Source organism: Patella vulgata, chromosome 6, assembly GCF_932274485.2.
Source record: "Patella vulgata chromosome 6, xgPatVulg1.2, whole genome shotgun sequence".
NCBI lineage: Eukaryota > Metazoa > Mollusca > Gastropoda > Patellidae > Patella > Patella vulgata.
In genome coordinates this window covers 14,097,557-14,117,839 of record NC_065884.2, presented here as the reverse complement: position 1 = coordinate 14,117,839, position 20,283 = coordinate 14,097,557, and the positions used below count along the sequence as shown (strand labels likewise).

The window sequence follows — 20,283 nt, the reverse complement described above, 5'->3', positions numbered from 1 at the left end:
TTTGTGCATATAGCGTTCTTTGTATGCATAGTATGCTTGTTGTTAACCCATTAGTGTTTGTATTCCCTTCTTGTTTTCCAAACAAAGAAAATCCATTAATTCTGTGATTTCCCAGAACACCATGTGTATTGAAAATTTTTGTATTTCAACCATTATAAAATGTGCTGTTATTGTAATTATGTAACACTTTAGAAACTTCTAGTTTTTTTCTATCTATGTCAATTGTCAAAGCCCTTTAGACCATGCATATTGTTGCGATCTTATTTATAATGCAGGATATAATGATTTCATTTAATGCAGGGTATAATGCTTTCATATAATGATCTCATTAATAGCGACAGTGTATGGAAATGTTTTAATACACAATAGATACATGCATTACATATATCGTAAAAACAGCGTTCACTTTATTACATCACATATATATTTCATAATTTGAGAGTGACGATGGCTAAGTAAGTAAGGCGCTGGCTCGCTAGTCAGGAGGTCGCGGTGTTGGCGGAGAAAGTTCATCAGGATTTTACCGCGAGGTTTCCCCTTGTCAGAATTGCAGGACGGAAGGCCTGACAAGGACATCTGCCTAGTCGTGCCGGTGCACGTAAAATAATCCTTGTCATATGGAATTTAATTTAAGAGTAGCACGTAGCGCCGCTGCCCGGACAAAATGTCCTTCATAGCCTGTCTTCAATAGCCCAGCCAGAGAAGAGCAGTAGGACGTTAAACCCCATTTCATTTTATTTATTTCGTAAATGGGTGAGGGGGGTGCGGCGGGTAAACACAGCAAGTCAAAGTAGGTCGGTATCATTTCAATTTAGACATTTCTCTTGAATTTTATTGACTCTGTATTTCTTCTGTACGGGTATCATTAATTTTTGTCAGTGTTCAGGGATGGGAACCCGACAAGGGCAGTGGTTATTCGTCCGGGTAGTACGAACAACATTGACATGCGCGCAAAAGAAACATTAAATTTTAATCCATTCTATATTTCTCTCTGCGCCATGAAGAATTAATGATAATTACCACAGTAAGTGGAAGTCCATTTTCTACTCCGTAATTGATTTCCAATAATTAGGGAATTAAAGTCCGCCATAGTGACATTAGGACTAATTAAAAAATAATCACATCAATGTTTTACTAATGTGAAGTAAAAAAAACTATTATAGCTAGACTCTACCTTTTTTTCAAAGGAGCTGTGGTAACTCAGTGAGTAAGACGTTGGCTCGCTAAATTGCAGGTCCCATTTTCGATCCCGGTGTTGGCCAATAAAGTTCACCGGAAGTTTTCGGCGTGGTTGTCCCATTTACCTTTTTACAGAATGACAATCCCATTTGTAGTGGTAGTCAATGAGGGCGACGAAAATTTATTTTAGTTTTTGACTTGGGTGTGATGGATTATTATGCTGCTGTTAGAAGTCGAATAAATGATCTAATTAACTTGCGCTTTGTGTTGTACAAGACTCTATAGAGCCTGTGTTATCCTGTCATAATAATTCATACATCACAACTGCTAATAGTTGACACTCGAGAATATTTGTTAACGAAACAGCTGATCCATTGAATTAATGATTGTGGCATGAGTGGAACCAGCACATATTGGGGAGCATAATAATCTTTAAATTGAAAAAATCAGTTGAGAACTTTTGGAGATATTCACCATTTTGTTGAAGGAAATGACATATTCTTTAGAAAAGTAAAAGTGGGGAAAATGCAGTTTAAACATAAATATTTATATTTCATACTTTCTGAGCAGTTAAAGGATCTAAATCAGTAATATATGGGACCTAGAAATTGACACAAATGGGTCGCAACGCATATAATACTGTAATATGAATGTATATAAACTGATTTACATTCAATCGTTTCTGTTTTTACTGCAATTTCTAATCCGTTATGTTTCGTTGAAATACGTCAAAAGTCTCAATAGAATGACGATCTCTAGAATCTGGTTATTCTAGTCTACACCGATTGTATTTATTGCGCATGCTCTCTAGATATGGAGTCACCGTTTGGCCGGACTTGTGGAATATGTCTAGCCTCGTTCTTCGAGTCCCTTGGTACAAATGGCACTGAAACGCATTATGGTACACGATTCCCGTACCAGTGGTAAAATGTTTATTTTGTCTTAAATATTGGATATCAAAGCCCATCTTTTCCCGCTAAGATCACAACATCAATGTTGATTAAAGCTGACAAATAATTCGTGTTTTCAATGTAGAAGGGTTTGAATGATACTGAATTAGAGACTTAGCTACTTTAACAGTTCTAATTTGTACACATTCTCAAACTATGTACTACATGTATTTATGATAAAAATAGAAAATTAACATTTATTCTGACAAATATTTACAATTTATAATAAAAATAGAAAATTAACATTTATTCTGACAAATATTTACAATTTATAATAAAAATAGAAAATTAACATTTATTCTGACAAATATTTACAATTTATAATAAAAATAGAAAATTAACATTTATTCTGACAAATATTTACAATTTATAATAAAAATAGAAAATTAACATTTATTCTGACAAATATGTACAATTTGTAGGGCCTTTCGGTTACGGTGAATTTTAATTTCGAGCCCTCTTCGAAATCGGCATATGTTCTTCGATTTCTGTGTCAGAACTTGGTGTAGTTGGTTGATCAGGCAGTGGTGTAACAACATCCTGGAATTCTTCTTTAACAAATTGTCTTATTTCGTCATACAAATACCATTGCCTTATCAAGTCCTTTTGCCCTAATCATATTGGGCATAGCGTCAGGTTGTGGTAAATCTGTCTTCCTTAAATTCATACGGACACATTTGTATCTAATTCTTTGATACATTCATGATGATGATATTTCTCAATTCCTTTAATTTTTGGCCTAAGTACATTGGTTCTATCATGGAACCTTCTATACACAATTTGGCAATGTCCACATTCTCTGAAGACTGCTCCACACCCTCTACAATGCCGACCAAGCAATTCACTTCTGTCTTCTTGTACACCCTTTTAACAAGACCAAAACACAAATCTGGGCTAAATTTAGTGTGGTCGGTTAACAGAAAAGACATCTTAATCGACATGTGTCGACCAGTCGAAACGCGCCACATAAGATAACGTCATCATGCAAGAATTTTTGTTTTGACCGGGACAATTATCCGCATGTAAGTGGGAATGTGTTTCCCATAGGCCATAATTTTCTAGGAAAAAGTGTGAAAATGAAACTACACAATTCGCACCCTTTGCAGTCTGTACACTCTCATCCAATAAAAAGTTGACTTGTTTGGGCATGGTCTCGCAACAGATGCCGAAGAGCCCACAATTCCTTGGCGTTTTAAACAATATTGGACCGGGCTGTTGAGGGATGCTCGGGAAATGTATTTGCTGAGCAAAATCCATGCTGTAATGTTTCCCTGTCTATTTTGAAGCCGTTAAAAAATAGTTTATCCTCTGCGCTTTTCGGACTGATTGTTCTCTTTGTCTTTGTCTTGAACGTGATGTCATTGCGGATATGTGGATTCCACAACAAATCTTTGTATTCGATCTTAGGTGAATTTTGTTTTGCAGGCTCTCCCATTGTTGTGTTTACTACTGCAAGTAAAAGCTTTATCGGGATTCACTTGTAAACCAATGTTATCTGTCAAATTATCTATAAAAGGAATTGCATGGTCTTCATCGCTTTCATCTAAAATATACAAACACAAGCATCATTTTAGTGGAAAGATCGAAAGGACAACTTCTTCCCCATTATGGTACATATAAACACCAAGACTGTAAATACTTTCTCTGAAGTGATCATACATTTCATTCTATAAAACATTTAAAAATACTACCACTAAACCAGATCAAATCACACAAGGAGACAGGACCCCCTCACCCACGTGAATAAAGAATCCACTTAAGACATCAGTGTTAAGAAAGATCCCGTCTAGAAATATACAAATCGTTACAACCATCATGTAAACAACAAAAGAGAAATACGACACATTGTCACAACCCATATGTCTAAACCCCCCGATCATGACTGATGAAACTCACTACAATTCAATACAAACACAAATAAGACGCTCAGTTAGTCTGTTGTGCCTTCACTTTCTCTTAATTAATCGATTGCGTCGATCTAAGATAATACTGCTACAATTAACATTCACCAATAAATTTCTCCACTGAAAATTACTAATTCTGCCACAAATAATTCCACGCCACCAAGGCTTTACTATTTTCATCAGGACATCATAAGTTGAATACCACCAAGGTACAACCCGAAGCCGCCAAGGCTATTGGCTACCTTAGCCAAAATCAATAGGCTACCAGGGCCAAATCGACAGCATTGCCATTGCAGTAGAGTGAGGCGGAATTCACTCATGTCAGAGGTGGTGGGAGTAGAGTCGTAACGTAATTAAACACACCGGGGATATATGATTGAACGTTCCTCATTTAAAAGTCTCCCAATCGCAAAAATGATGACAATCGAGTGAAAAGTGATTTTCGGACTACAACGCATACGCCGACTGCTTAAGAAAACATCTCAGCCAACGATGACAGTTGAAAAGAACAATTTTCACTGTATTTAATTTCGTCACGATTTATTCACACCACCTCTGTTGTCGGGACTGACGGGACTTAATTCCACCTCACACGATTGCGAGAGAGAGAGAGAAATGGAGTTTAACGTCCACTCGACACAAACTAGGTCATTTCGGGACTATCATATGGTTTAATTTTATTTCAATAATTCGCTTGCGCGTAGGGGTCTTTAGCAGTGGGAGGACCCGGAGTAAACCCACGAGGTTGGACAGGCGACCCTACTCCTTGTCACGTACAACCGGGGATTCGAAACCACGCCAGTCGACTCAATGACAAACTTTATGATACAGCGCGCGCAAGCTAACCATTCACTCATCCAACCCCCCCTCACACGATTGCAATACTGTCAATTCGTGGACGTTCCACACTAGCAATCGAGCATATTATGTTTCAGCTGTTATGGGGGGTTAAAACATTTTCTTACGCGCGCATTCAGACAATGGTTAACCTCGTCTACTTTAGTGATCAAATTTGATTTTAGTCCGAACTAAGCCAGAGTGGGTTACACTGGGGCAGTACTCCTTCATCACCCGATTTAAACCTGACAGCTAAGAAAGTGTTACTTAACAAAGATTATTTCAGTTATGTTTATTATTATTTATACTTGATTTACTTGCGATGGAATACAGATATTTTTCCGATGTTTTGGCGTTAATGCGTTTGAAGGGGGTTCCGGAGTTAGAATATTTTATCGCATTATAGCTCCGAGATACTTAATCCTTCCGGAAGTTGGAGGAATTGACATGCTGGGGATTGGTGCATTTCCCCACCGGCAATCGAGCATCTCCTATACGGTGGAAGGGGAGCAACTCTTTTGTTTTGGACTTTGACCGTAGTTTATAGTTTTTATTAACGTCTATGTTAGAAGTTATTAGTGGCCTTTAATCTCCTTTAACCCCCAAAGACCAATACATTTGTGTGTTACCCTATATTTAGATTTCAATGGCTTCTGCCAAGCCGTTTACCAGAAGGGGATGTATTGTTAACAGCTTATGGTGTGGTACATACGGACTCTAGTGAGGTAAGTAAGGTCTTATTTTCTCACTAAAATATTCCTTTATATTGTACAGGCATTCACAGAGATTTGAAACGCGGCCGTTTGAAAGTAAAAAGTTGCCCAGTAAAATTGACTGGGGTCCGAAACTTTTTCGACAAGGGCGGTTTCTGAACTACAGGGCGAGTGTAGTGAGACCTACGTTTAGAGCTGAACTAAATATATTCTGTCGGTAAGGTGGCAGTCCTAATTCCGTTTCCATTTTGACACAGTCACGGGATATGTCGGGATGGTTTACATCCCAAATGGAACAACATTGGCAACAGATAAAAAAAAATCAATTGAACGAGTGCGTAGACCGATTTGTTTCCAACAACTAATGGTTGTCAGCATTTGCTCGCACATTACTTAGATCTAGTTTGGTCTATACTACAGGCGTAATATTTCACGGTCTTGGGTGGACTTTCATGGTCTTTTAACCGATTTATTCAAGCACTGGGGTGATGATAAAGCTTATAGCTTTTCAACCGATCTCCTCAAAATATGAATCCAAGTGCTAACTAACTGCCGAAATCTCTAATTCCGGGAACTTAGATAAATGTCCTTTCCGGTCGGACTCGACCAATATTGTCACTTTTTAAATAACAATCTATATAAATCTTGACAATTTTGATATTTTAAACGACACTGTTTACATGTGGATACGATCTTGACAGACGCGGAACACCAGATGTTTTTATACGCCCACATTTTCACCGACCCTGTCCGCCCGTTCGTCCACAATTTGTTTGTGAACACTCTACAGGTCACAATTTTTAACCGATTTTGACGAAACTTTAAATATAGGTTTATCTCCAACAGATCTCGGTAACTTTATAGATTATGGCCCTTGATTGTGCGAAATATCACGTTTTTAGATTGTGGACACTCGAGAGGTCAGCATTTGTGTCCGAATTGGATGAAACTTGAAGTATAGGTTTATCTCCATACGATCTCGGTTCCTTTCGATATTCGCTAATACACGAAAAATCATGTTTTAAGCTTGTGGTCCCTCTAGGGTTCATAATTTTTATCCTGGATTATGGCCCCTGATTGTGGGCCCTCTAGAGTCACACTTTTGAGTCAATTTTTAAAAGAAATGTTTAATGTATCACCGTTGCACCTCAGTTTAAGTGGAGTAGAATTTCATAAAAATCGGACCAAAAGTGCTGGACAAAATGGCCGCTCCTTCTACGCAAATAGTCTAAAAGTATGTAATGCCAAGATTGCGGACCCTCTAGAAGTCATAATGTTTATTTGATCTTGATGAAAATTGAAATGTGTGTTTATAATCTTCTGATCTTGGCGCTTATCGGACCGTAATTTCCTGGCCCCTAGCTTTTAGAACCCATAGAGGTCACAATGTTTATCTGGTTAAAAAAAACTGTTTAAATATATCACCGTTACACACTTATGTTGGCTAAGTTCAAATCTTGTGAAAATCGGACCGACACAGCTTATGACTGCTACTTGTACGCAAATAGTGTAAAAGTATGTAATACCAAGTTTTTATCCGATCTTGATGAAACTTAAAATATATGTTCACAGTGGCGGAGTGGGTCTGAAAATATTGGTTGCCAGGAGACAAAGGGGCTCACCCACCAATACAATTCTATCATTTAATTTTTAAAATGAATAAATTAAATTTTCCAAAAAGATGTAATTAGAATTTTCATGCTAATAACTTTTTTCTAACTTATATTTTAAATATATTGTCGAATGTCTAAGGGGTTCCACTTGCCACTGGGCAAGCTGACAACCTGGCCAGTCCACCGCTGTATGTTTATATCAAACTTTCGATATTCAAGCATATCGGACCGCAACTTGATTATGGCCCCTGATTGTACAAAAAAATCGCGTTTTTGTTTAGCTTGTTCTAAGTCCAACTCCTTCAAAATGTGGTTGTATCTTGCCTAGCAACCGCTGGTTGAAATTCTCGATTGATGAAATCAGGTATAGAGCTTGTCACTGTCTCAATGTGAAGGTGAAAAATACATTTCATACATAATAATAAAATGTACCTTTAATATAATCCATGTTATCAGTGTATTAATCATTAGCTGTAAATTAGTCCCATTTGCTAATGTTGAATTCACCGGATGGTAGTTTGACAACTATATCCTTATCATTATCTATGACATTTAACGAGGATGTGTCTATCCATTTATTACTTCAGCTTATCCAGATCAAAGAATTGACAAATTGTTTAAATTGGCACGTATTTGAACCTTGATATTATAATATCTGTGACGTTTTAGGTTGTTATTATGTAAAGATTTATCAACCAATAACCCATTCTACGGTAGATATCGCGTGTGTAGTCCGGTCGCCAAGCCCAATTTTTCGAGTGAACCTAGAAATTGTATACAAAGTTTTTTTAGTAGCCTAGAGTATCCTCTTTCAGAATCTGTCGGGTGAACCTCGGTCACCCTTGAGCGTTTTGAGAAATTCAAGATGGCGTCCAAGACGGCCGCCACATCAAATAATCCCCTATAGCTCCCATAGTATTTATTCTATGATGATAACTTTTGTGTCTAACCGTATATTTCTGGGGCCAAAGAATACACTGAAATCATTTATTATGTTGTAGGGTGATTAGATGGTAGTAAAATCAAACATGCCAGACAATATGGCCCTTTAACTAGTTAGCGGCGGTTGGGGGCGATTATTTCACCGAACCAAACTACATCTACAGACAAACTATATATTTCTGGACATAGAAGAGTATGAGTGATAGGATAACACCACATACATCCCTGTCAGGGGCTTCAGGGCCACATGGGTCGGTCCTGAAAAGGGAGGCACAAGCTGATTGTTGAACATTTAAAAAAAACAAATTCTACCCGCAAAACAGGAACATAACCTCCACAAAACTAGGTAATATCCAGTTTAATCCTTTAGTCGTGTTTCTGGCTGCAACCTGTAATGTTTTCAATTTAGTGGCCTTCTCCCAGCAATACAGTTCCGTATAAAGTTCTGGCGGATTCCGATCTTCCAGTGAACGCCACTCAATGGCTTTGCGATGTCATACGTTTTCGATCCAATAATATTGTTGGGAAAAGGAGAGACACCCATTTTTACTAGAAAATATTGGGTGACGTAGTTGAACATATTAGTAATTGAATATTAACACAAGGTACAATTTTATGGATACACAATTACTGAGTTTATTACTATGCAACGTTTTGATGAGGAAACTCTCGTCTTTATCAAGCAAATGATACAGGTATGTGAATAGTAGGCAAATATATACAGAATATGCAACAAAGATAAGAATCAAATAGAAATGAAATGAAATGGGGTTTAACGTCCTACTGTTCTGCTCAGGAAGAATCAAATACAATTAAAGCTTAACACCTTTGGTTAGGGGGCCATTTACAACTAAACCTACACGGAAACTCTTACTTACAGGGATTAAAAGGAGGGGCATCCTATTATTTATAAAGATCAATGTATTAAAGGACAATATTGGTGCCAGTCATTATCACATATGTGATAGAGCTGGTTAAACACATTCCAAATATAATTTTAACACAGAGATCATTGCTACGATAGCTGAGTAATACAGGTTTCCTGAATCGGAAGTGACGAACGCCAAAGGAAAAAACGAGTTATCCCTCTATATAACTGACTGATGTGACCAAAAGTTGTTATATGGGACTGTAAGAGGATACCTGACAATTCAATAAAGTAATTGAATGTCATTAGAGAAGAGAACACGAGAAAAATAGAAATAGTCCGTACATTCCCTTGTTCATATTCATTCTATACCTTATAAAAACATGGTAATGCACGGACCTTTTCTGTTTTTCTTTCGTGTTCTCTTATCTAGTGAGAGTCAATTCTTTGTATAAATTGTCAGATATCCTCTCACAGTCTCACAACAACTTTTGGTCTTGGAAGGAATTATTAGTGAGCAGAAATTTGGAATGTGTTTAACCAGCTCTATCACATATGTGATAATGACTGGCACCAATTGGTAGCAAATCAACAAGACCACAAACACAGTGGATTTTAAATTAATGTTAAATTTGTAACTCTTTAAAAATAAATCAAAACAGCTTCCTCATAAATTCCTATTGGAGTTTGATTTGAGCAATGGTTCGAGCCATTATTTCACAAGACAATTGGCTAGATGGGAAGCCAGGTTAATTGAACACAGTCTGTACTAGAATATATACTATTCCAAAAAAGTAGGGGATATTTGATTTTGGGGGCATAATACTAAAATATGCAAATGACTACGAAAAAAGTCACTATAAAACCTTACAGAAGAAACATTTCCAGTTACATGTGACGCCCAAACGCACCAATAGCTACCGCATGGAATGCAGGTGATGCTTGGGATCATCATGGGGGTCCAACCGAAGATTTGCACGACTCTGACTTTGAATGTTACAGTCATTGTGGCATTGAATTCCAGGGTGGAAACATCAGTTTAATTGTTTTAGTGACCAGAAAACAAATTTTGATATGCGTCGGCTTACCCAAAATGAAAGGTTACGTGCCCTTGGCATGCTACAGATCGGCACAACACAGGCGGTTGTGGCGCGGACGATGAATGTTTCTCAGTCTGTCATAAGCAGGCTATGGTCCAGATACCGTGATACACAATCTGTACAGGACAGACCACGCTCAGGTCGACAACTCAAGCCCAGGATCGATTTATCCGTACCTTGGCCTTGAGAAATCGTGTCATCACAGCAAATCAGATCAGCGCTCGTCTTCAAACAGACACTGGTGTGAGAGTGAGTGGCCAGACGATTCGGAATCGACTGCATAGGGGTCACCTTCGCGCCCGACGTCCTCGCGTGATCCCTTGTTTGAGAGATCATCACATTCAGGCAAGACGTCGTTGGTGTAGGGATAGTCAACACTGGGATAATCGACGCTGGAGCAATGTGATGTTTTCAGATGAGTCAAGGTTCACTGTTGATTTTTTGGACAGACGTAGGAGGGTGTGGCGTCGTCGAAACGAGCGCTTCCAAGACGTTAACGTCATCAGACATGATCGATTTGGGGGTGGTTCTGATATGGTGTGGGGAGGCATCACTGTTGCTGGAAGAACGGCTTTACATGTTGTTGCAGGGCGTGTTACAGGCCAGTACTACCGGGACAACATCTTGGCAGTCCATGTTGTGCCGTTCGCACGACGTCATGGCCGCCGTTTCATCTTCCAGGATGACAACGCAAGATGTCACAGGGCCAGGATCGTTACAGGTTACCTCCAACAACAGAACATCATCACATTACCTTGGCCAGCACTGAGTCCCGACCTCTCCCCCATCGAGCATGTCTGGGACATGCTTGGACAGAGATTATGTCAACGTCAACAACGTCCTGCCAATGTCCAAGAACTTGCTGCTGCGTTGCAACAGGAATGGGACAATCTGGACCAAAATGACCATAGACGTCTCATTAGGAGTATGCCACGTCGGATCAATGCTTGTTTGGCAAACAGAGGAGGATTTACCCGTTACTGACTTGGTTGTGATGCTGTGGTAACTTTGCTGTTTGACCCCGGGTATCATTTTACCCTTATAATGGTCAGTCTGTGCCTTACTTAGTCTAACGATCATTTGGAATAAATCGATGAATGTGAACTTCATTTCATTTTGTCATTTGTTTCTTCGTCAGTTTCATTAGGTGACTTTAATAACACTTAAAAATCAAATATCCCCTACTTTTTTTGAATAGTATACATGTTGGGAGTGTCAAACTGGTCTAATGTCAAGCGTTTAATCGCACGATGCGCGTAGCAAGGAGTAGTTTCGCATGCCTACCCGCGAACATTTCCTTCCTTAAGCCACACCGAACCGTTCCGTTACAGCTTATGGAACTTTTAGAGGGTGCTTACAATCGCTGACGGCAATATTGGGCCTATAGTTTCAATCATCTAGGCCTAGATTTCATAAGTGAATATTTGTTTTACGAATCAGATATTTGTCATAAAATATTTGTGAAATGTTGATTGGTTTAATTTAATTTTGGTTATATAAAGATAAAATGTTTATGGAGAAATATTTTTAAAGATTTGTATTTGGAAATTTGTTGTTCGAGATTTGTGTTCCGTTGTATGTATCTGATGAAATGTAAATGTAGGCTATATAATTTTTTGATTGTCTAAAATAAATTTAACTAAAATTAAATTAAACAAAAATACAATTTACAAATCTTGTATGACAAATATCTGATTTGTAAAACAAATATTGATTTTAAGATACAAATCTCGGAATACGACAATTAAGAACTATGAATTAAGAACTAAGAATTAAGAACATTGAATAAAGAGCTGTTTGTTTTCCATAGACACAAACTAGGTGATTTCGGGACTAACACATGGTTGAATTTTATTGGCTTGCGCGTAGGGGTCTTTAGCAGTTGGAGGAAACCGGAGGACTCGGAGAAAACCCACGAGGTTGGACAGGCGACCCTACTTCTTGTCACGTACAACCGGGGGAATCGAAACCCCGCCAGTTGACTCAATGACAGACCGTATGATACAGCGCAGCGCGCACGTGCTAACCATTCGGCCATCCAACCCCCATTTTCCATAGAGAACTATTACATCTGAAAATTGTTGACATTTCTACAGGTAAAAAAAACAGTCAAGTTAAAGTTCAAAAAACAACTTAAAATGCGAGCCAGCATTTATATTGATATCATTATTTTTGATCTTTAACTTGACCTGCCCCCAAAACAAAATGTAAATTAGATTCAGAAAATGGAAAAAAACAAAATAATGGATTGAATATAAGTGCATTTAAAGACGCATTGTCTGAAAGCTAAATCTGTCTATTTTGGGTCTTTATTTATGTTTATAAACTATTATTTAGACATCTATTCACGTGACAAGCCTAAACTTAACTCTCTAGACCACCGGACTGCGGAGATTTAAATGAATGGAAACATTGCCATTTAATAATTTAATTTAAAAGTGGCGAATCTAGACGGTTGCTACGATAATAAGCAGTCAATGTTACATATTGTCAAAACTTCAAACACTGATAACATCGTTCAGAATAAAGTAATTTTCACCTTCTCACTACGCGTACACCACGCCCATGCGCCTCCGCTACTCTATTGCCATACCCCTTCACGCCACACAGTCACGTTGTGGTGCAAAAGCGTGGCGACGGCATAAATCGACATGCGCAATTCTGTACAGCTGAAATCTGTACCACCTAAAACAGCTTTGGAGTTGTTCAGTACCACCACAGGAATCATGAAGGATCACTGCCAAACAGTTTGTGCGGTGGGTTACCCCTAAAAGACACGCCCCAAAATGCTACGCCCCAACTAGACTAGGTTAGCGGGCACTGTTCCCGGTCCAAGAAATTAAAAAAAATTGCCAGAATGCGTAGAATACTAGTACCTAGCACGCATGGAAGATACGATAAACTGCGTTTGCCATAAATTGATATTTGGCCAAGAAACGTTTTATGGGCCTAAAAATACGATTTTGAAAAAAAAACTGTTCCTGCAATTTGTAAGTAGCAAATGGTTTAATGTCAAAGCAAACAAATGTGATATTAACCTTTCGTATAGATAATTTTACAATTATCTGTGGCACATAGATTAAGGGTTCTATGGTAATCATTTTTTTGTTTTTTAAATTTTTTATTCAGCATGTCTGGATGGGATTGGGGAACAGACTTAGCCTGTGTGAGTATAAATTGCAGCGAACGGGGGGACTTCAATGTCATTAACGGAAGAATAGGAGAAGTGCAGATCACAAAATGAAGAAAGATATACTTTTCTGTGCAATGCTTATGTTAGCAGCTCAAGGTAAGAATCTTTGAGGCATGATAATAGAATATGTCTTATCACTCGCATACCTGATATTGGACAAGCAGGAAACAATGATTAAAGTAGTGATGCGGCTTTGGCATTTGTCGTTAAAATATCAAGTTTCTCACGGCTTAATCCACGCTAATATGTAATAGTTTATCTAACATTTCATTAAGAAAACTAAACCGAAATAGCAACGGGAGATTATGTCCCGGCTTGGATTCAATCGAGTTTTTAAAAAAGGCTTATCATTAAATTTTGTGGACAACAAAATTGCGGTGGGCTTATTGCCTATAGCGAGCAGCACACTGAACGAAACTGGGTTATTATTGGACTAATACATTCCTATTAGGGGAGCCAGGGTGGCTAAGTAAGACGCGTGTTCGATCCCTGTATTGGCGGAGAACGTTCATCGGGATATTCCGACGTGGTTTCCCCTTGTCAGTGGTGCAGGACTGAGGGATTTACAAGGACAGCTGTTTAATCGTTCGGGTGGTACGAAAAACCAAGGTCCCGTGGATACATTGGCAGATATGAGTGGGCCAGAGTTCCGCTGCCCGGGCAAAATTTCCCTCATAGCACACTGTATATGGCGTATGCCCGTCTTTATGATCCCAGTCGAAGCAGAACAATAGGACGTTAAACCCCATTTCATTTCATTTATTCCTATATATTGTAGTTTCCATGTGATTTCATATTTATTAAAATGATGCATCAGGATTTTAAGCTTATGGTCTGGTTTCATTTTGGAACAGAGCTATATATCTCTACTACACATGTGTCATGTACGGTCGCCAGCAAGCACTGAAGATTTTAAAAACTACTCTGCCGCAAACGCCCTTTAAGTACTGCAATTAGAAACTGGTGCAATAATATAACCGTATTAATGTAGTTTTGCGATTGGAATTCCCGATCGACCGAGATTGCCGAATACGCGAAGCGTGGCTACTTAGTGGATATGAGGCCACCACCAGAAAATTCTGAAATTATACGATCGAAAACGCGTTTTCCTGCTTTCCAATGCCGGGTTTTCAGCTACCGAAACGTGGTCCACCCAAGGGGCATCAGAAATATTATTGAAAATCATAGTCAATTTAAAGAAATTTCCATTTCCGAAAAATTTATGAAACTAGTAAGTATCAATAAAATAAAACCAAGTACGAACAATCCAAACCATGACAAAATTCGAAGTCCTAAAAAAACGGTATAGGCAAAATAGTGTAATAAGCATATGGACTGTTCACCGTGTACGAAAATGTTGCTCAACGCAGAGCGGTACCAGAAAAAAGGGTAATCAATATTCAATTCAGTACAAATTCTCTGCATTTGATTTAAAGTGTTATATTATCATATCAATTGGGTGTCGGGCAAAATATTATTTTCGCCAAAATACTGTATTATTTCCCCGAAAGAGGGGGGGGGGGCATGCCCGGACACCTTTGTTCCCTTTATATCCTTGAAGTTGGTAATTGTGATCGGGATTGGGGAATCAATATAATTAAATATATACTACTAAATGTACACGCATTTCACCAACAGGTGGCAATCGACATCTGTTGAGTAGTTTCAAGATTGTTTAATGATTTCAGCCTCTTGTCAAAGACGTGGATTGGAAGCTGATATAACGGCAATAGCTAACGCAGCAACAGGGGTCATTTCAGATAACCCAGATGAAACGACCTTCGTGAAAATAGTGCTCATGCTCAAAAATATTGTTGATTATGTAAGTAGTACCTAATTAGAATGAAAAAGTGCTAATTCCCCTTATGTTTGGCAACATTGTTGTACTGTTGCATTTGCGCCAGACAATGACTTCTGGGGTTAAAGAGACTTGGCAATAATTGTAGTGAATAAACGTACTGGAATACTATATTACAATAAGGATTTGTTGCAAACAGCTAATTATTGCCATCGTATGTTGTCATCTAAATATAAACGCTAAATATAGCAATCAACGCCAAATAACATTGATATAACCACTTATGTCACAAACCATATCTAATTATTAAATATATCTTAACGTCACAAACCATCTCTAATTATTAAATATATCTTCACAAAACTCGGTCATATAGTTGCTAAATATAACCTACAAACTTTTTATAACCCTGTAATGATTACCTGCTATACTGGGTTTATTATTTTAACAAGGATCCAAAGAGTAACATTTTCGAAATCACAGCTTGGTTCCAGACAACATGGACTGATAGTAGATTTGCATGGAAACCATCTGATTATGGTAATATAACTAAAATAAGTATACCGTGTGCCGGTGTTGCGAAACCAGATATTAAACTCCACAACGGGTAAGTTATAATTCCAGATGAACAGTTTGTTGAAATATCGAGATATGACGACAGAGTGAAGTTAGTGTGCAGATCATAGTGTAAACTGGATTCTATAAATTATATTTTTTTTTATCGGAACACGTGTACCATTTTGCTTGGTTATTGCTTCTTTCAAGTGAAGAGCCCCGGGGAAGAACGATCTAAGTCACCTTTTCAACGAACCGCATTTAATGACGCCATCTGTTAGCAAAATGTAAAAGATTTCTATAGAAAAATCAATTTCAGGTTAAAACGACCGGAGTTACATCGCACCAAGGCCCTTCTGAAATGGCCTCCCGGACAAATACAAGTCCATCGTACTCTTTATTTAACCTTAATTTGCCTGAAAAGTATAAGTCAGTTGTATTGGTAATAATGATTCGTATTAAACATCATTTTGGAGTTGTAATTAAAGCCACTCGTTGGTCTGTTCGCGTCAAACATTCTCGTCCAAAAGTCTGTTTTGCCTTTTATGCTAAAAGACAAAAATGTGAATTAGATCGTTTTTCCTCTGGACTCTTCAAGTATTTGCATGGTCAGATGTCACACAAATATAAAAGGCATAACGAGCAATGGTTAAAATTCTTTCAAACCTATACTCATTAAAATACGTAATAGTTAGCCAAGTCTGGATTCGAATTCAGTATTCAAGTTTTTTTTATTCAAAGTCAAGTATCTCATACACACCCCATTTATACAATATAGCCACTCCTTCATGCTTTTCGAAACCCCTGACATAATAACTTCTTATTAGAAGAGTTCAAATAGTTACAACAGTTATGTATACTTTTGTATTGTGAGAACTGGCCCCGAGTTTACAAAGCATTCTCAGACTTAAGAATTTACTCAAAATTGTTCGCCTTTATAAAAATTTTGTTGTTCTGGTGTATCAAATACATCAATAAGAAATATGCGCGAGGTTTTGTGTTTCTGGATCAAAGATATTTCTCATAAACAGTGACTGAAAGTTGGGTAAATTCTTAAGTTAAGTCTGAGACTGCTTGTGATCTCGGGGCCAGGGGTAATGACTTAGTCTATGTTGATAGCCTCTGGCAACGGTCTTGGGATCTTGCAGGCACAAACAAACTTCATCACATTAAGCCTCTCTTGGGAGACTGGCCCAACTCCTATAGTTCACGTGACTCCGGCCACACAAAAAATCCCAATTTTTCTTATTTCTTCGGGGAAATACTAATTTAAGAACAAAACGTACTTTCTGGCTTTTCTCAAAGACTTAGTTCAAATTTGCAAGTTTTGAACAACACACCGTACATAAAACTTAAGTGGCTATATATGTATCAAGGGCTCGAAGAACTAAACATATTGGTTTGTCCTACTAAACATTATATTGGTTTGGCCTAACTAAATATTATATTGGTTTGTTCTTATATTGGTTTTTCCTAACTAAACATTATATTGGCTTGTCCCACTAAACATTATATTGGTTGACTAAACATTATATTGGTTTGTATAATGTTTAGTCGACTAAACATTATATTGGCTTGTCCCACTAAACATTATATTGGCTTGTCCCATACTATTCAAAAAAAGTAGGGGATATTTGATTTTGGGGGCATAATACTAAAATATGCAAATGACTACGAAAAAAGTCACTATAGAACCTAACAGAAGAAACATTTCCAGTTACATGTGACGCCCAAACGCACCAATAGCTACCGCATGGAATTCAGGTGATGCTTGGGATCATCATGGGGGTCCAACCCAAGATTTGCACGACTCTGACTTTGAATGTTACAGTCATTGTGGCATTGAATTCCAGGGTGGAAACATCAGTTTAATTGTTTTAGTGACCAGAAAACAAATTTTGATATGCGTCGGCTTACCCAAAATGAAAGGTTACGTGCCCTTGGCATGCTACAGATCGGCACAACACAGGCGGTTGTGGCGCGGACGATGAATGTTTCTCAGTCTGTCATAAGCAGGCTATGGTCCAGATACCGTGATACACAATCTGTACAGGACAGACCACGCTCAGGTCGACCAAGGGCGACAACTCAAGCCCATGATCGATTTATCCGTACCTTGGCCTTGAGAAATCGTGTCATCACAGCAAATCAGATCAGCGCTCGTCTTCAAACAGACACTGGTGTGAGAGTGAGTGGCCAGACGATTCGGAATCGACTGCATAGGGGTCACCTTCGCGCCCGACGTCCTCGCGTGATCCCTTGTTTGAGAGATCATCACATTCAGGCAAGACGTCGTTGGTGTAGGGATCGTCAACACTGGGATAATCGACGCTGGAGCAATGTGATGTTTTCAGATGAGTCAAGGTTCACTGTTGATTTTTTGGAGGGTGTGGCGTCGTCGAAACGAGCGCTTCCAAGACGTTAACGTCATCAGACATGATCGATTTGGGGGTGGTTCGGTTATGGTGTAGGGAGGCATCACTGTTGCTGGAAGAACGGCTTTACATGTTGTTGCAGGGCGTGTTACAGGCCAGTACTACCGGGACAACATCTTGGCAGTCCATGTTGTGCCGTTCGCACGACGTCATGGCCGCCGTTTCATCTTCCAGGATGACAACGCAAGATGTCACAGGGCCAGGATCGTTACAGGTTACCTCCAACAACAGAACATCACCACATTACCTTGGCCAGCACTGAGTCCCGACCTCTCCCCCATCGAGCATGTCTGGGACATGCTTGGACAGAGGTTACGTCAACGTCAACAACGTCCTGCCAATGTCCAAGAACTTGCTGCTGCGTTGCAACAGGAATGGGACAATCTGGACCAAAATGACCTTAGACGTCTCATTAGGAGTATGCCACGTCGGATCAATGCTTGTTTGGCAAACAGAGGAGGATTTACCCGTTACTGACTTGGTTGTGATGCTGTGGTAACTTTGCTGTTTGACCCCGGGTATCATTTTACCCTTATAATGGTCAGTCTGTGCCTTACTTAGTCTAACGATCATTTGGAGTAAATCGATGAATGTGAACTTCATTTCATTTTGTCATTTGTTTCTTCGTCAGTTTCATTAGGTGACTTTAATAACACTTAAAAATCAAATATCCCCTACTTTTTTTGAATAGTATATTAGTCGACTAAACATTATATTGGTTTGTTCTAACTCATTTGTCTACAACCTTTGTATGCCACAGTGTCTTATTCTCTCTATTTTAGTGTACGATCTGGTTTAACGGTTGATGTAGATGTCAACTGTGTTATTAGTCATACTGGCGAAGTAGCATACATACCCATAGCAAATATTAAAGTCTACTGTACCGGCGATCCTACAGATGACACGCATATATGTCCCATAATACTTGGATCTTGGACACACGATTGCGATGAATTGAATATTTCCCGAGTTGATGATATGCTTGTTCTGACTGAATACAACCTTGGTTGGAGATTTAGGATATTAGAACATTCATCAGAGGTTGTCGAAGAAAAATATGAGTGCTGTCCTGAACTGTACTGTGAGGCTGTCATTAAATTGAAATTCCAAGACAGAACGAGAACACCAGGTTCAAAATGGTACTCCGCACATGACTTAAAATAGACCCATGGAATGTATTTCGCAATAAGTAATTGACAGTTGTTTAAATTGTTTTTAAATTTTGAAAATCAGAAGATGGACAAGCATACATGAAGATTTTCCTTCGAAGCCTCCGAAACTTTATTTTGTATCTTAAGTATGATATTATTTGTCACATAGTCACTAAACTAGGTTATGTAATTAAGGTGTCGCGTGCGCCTTAGATCGTAAGTTCTGTCAAGTGGTTTGTACGTGACAACTTGTGTCGAGTGGACGTTTAACCATCTCTCTTCAACATACCAAGTTTGACATTTCTTATAAGTTTATAACCCACAACATATGGAATAACGATCTAATTTAATATTTATTTTAAATTTTCTGTAGTTTCCTAATCCTATCTGGATTATTGTCCTTATTTTATGTCTTTATAAATACACTTTCACAGTAAGATGTCTTCAGCATACCTGTTTTGCATTTCTTGTAGGGGTATTACGTATTCTATTTTGTGTAATTACATAGCTTAATAATTCCGATTAGTTCCTAAATCGATATTTTATTAACCTTTTGGCGTTATCTTGTCCGGATTATCGCCCTTTTTATTGCATTGTCAAATTTTGACGTCAGCAGACACTGGCTTTCCAGAGGGTTTACATTTTCTCATTTGCTTTTTTGACTTCAGTATTGTTTGTTTTTTACTCTTTTTTTGGTAAATGGAACATATACCATAACTATATTCAATGTACCATAACTATATTCAATATACCTCGATTCTATTGAATACTAATAAAATGTTTCTCAATTGACGTAGAACAATTTATTATTCTGAGCAGACTAAAACTAAATTGAACACGGTGACAAAATGAGGCGCGAACTTACTCGGGGGTTTGGAGGGGGGGGGTACGATTTTAATTGCTAAATAATAAAAGGAATTATGGATGGAATACAATAAAAATCATTAGCTACAAGATAACAATTGGTTAATAAGGGGCTCCTATTTTAGTCGTCGTCATTCATTTTGCTCAATAACTCTGTAACAGAAGCTGGTAGAAATATTTC

General features: G+C 38.3%; 1 long non-coding RNA gene across 1 annotated transcript; it reads left to right on the top strand.

Annotated features, from left to right (window-relative positions):
- Nucleotides 1-5,461: 5,461 nt before the first annotated feature.
- LOC126823490 (uncharacterized) lies at nucleotides 5,462-20,030 on the top strand. Its single transcript, XR_007681181.2, has 5 exons — nucleotides 5,462-5,595; nucleotides 13,236-13,395; nucleotides 14,988-15,121; nucleotides 15,550-15,704; nucleotides 18,870-20,030. It is a non-coding gene; the product is annotated as an uncharacterized LOC126823490 (long non-coding RNA).
- The last annotated feature ends 253 nt before the right edge of the window (nucleotides 20,031-20,283 follow it).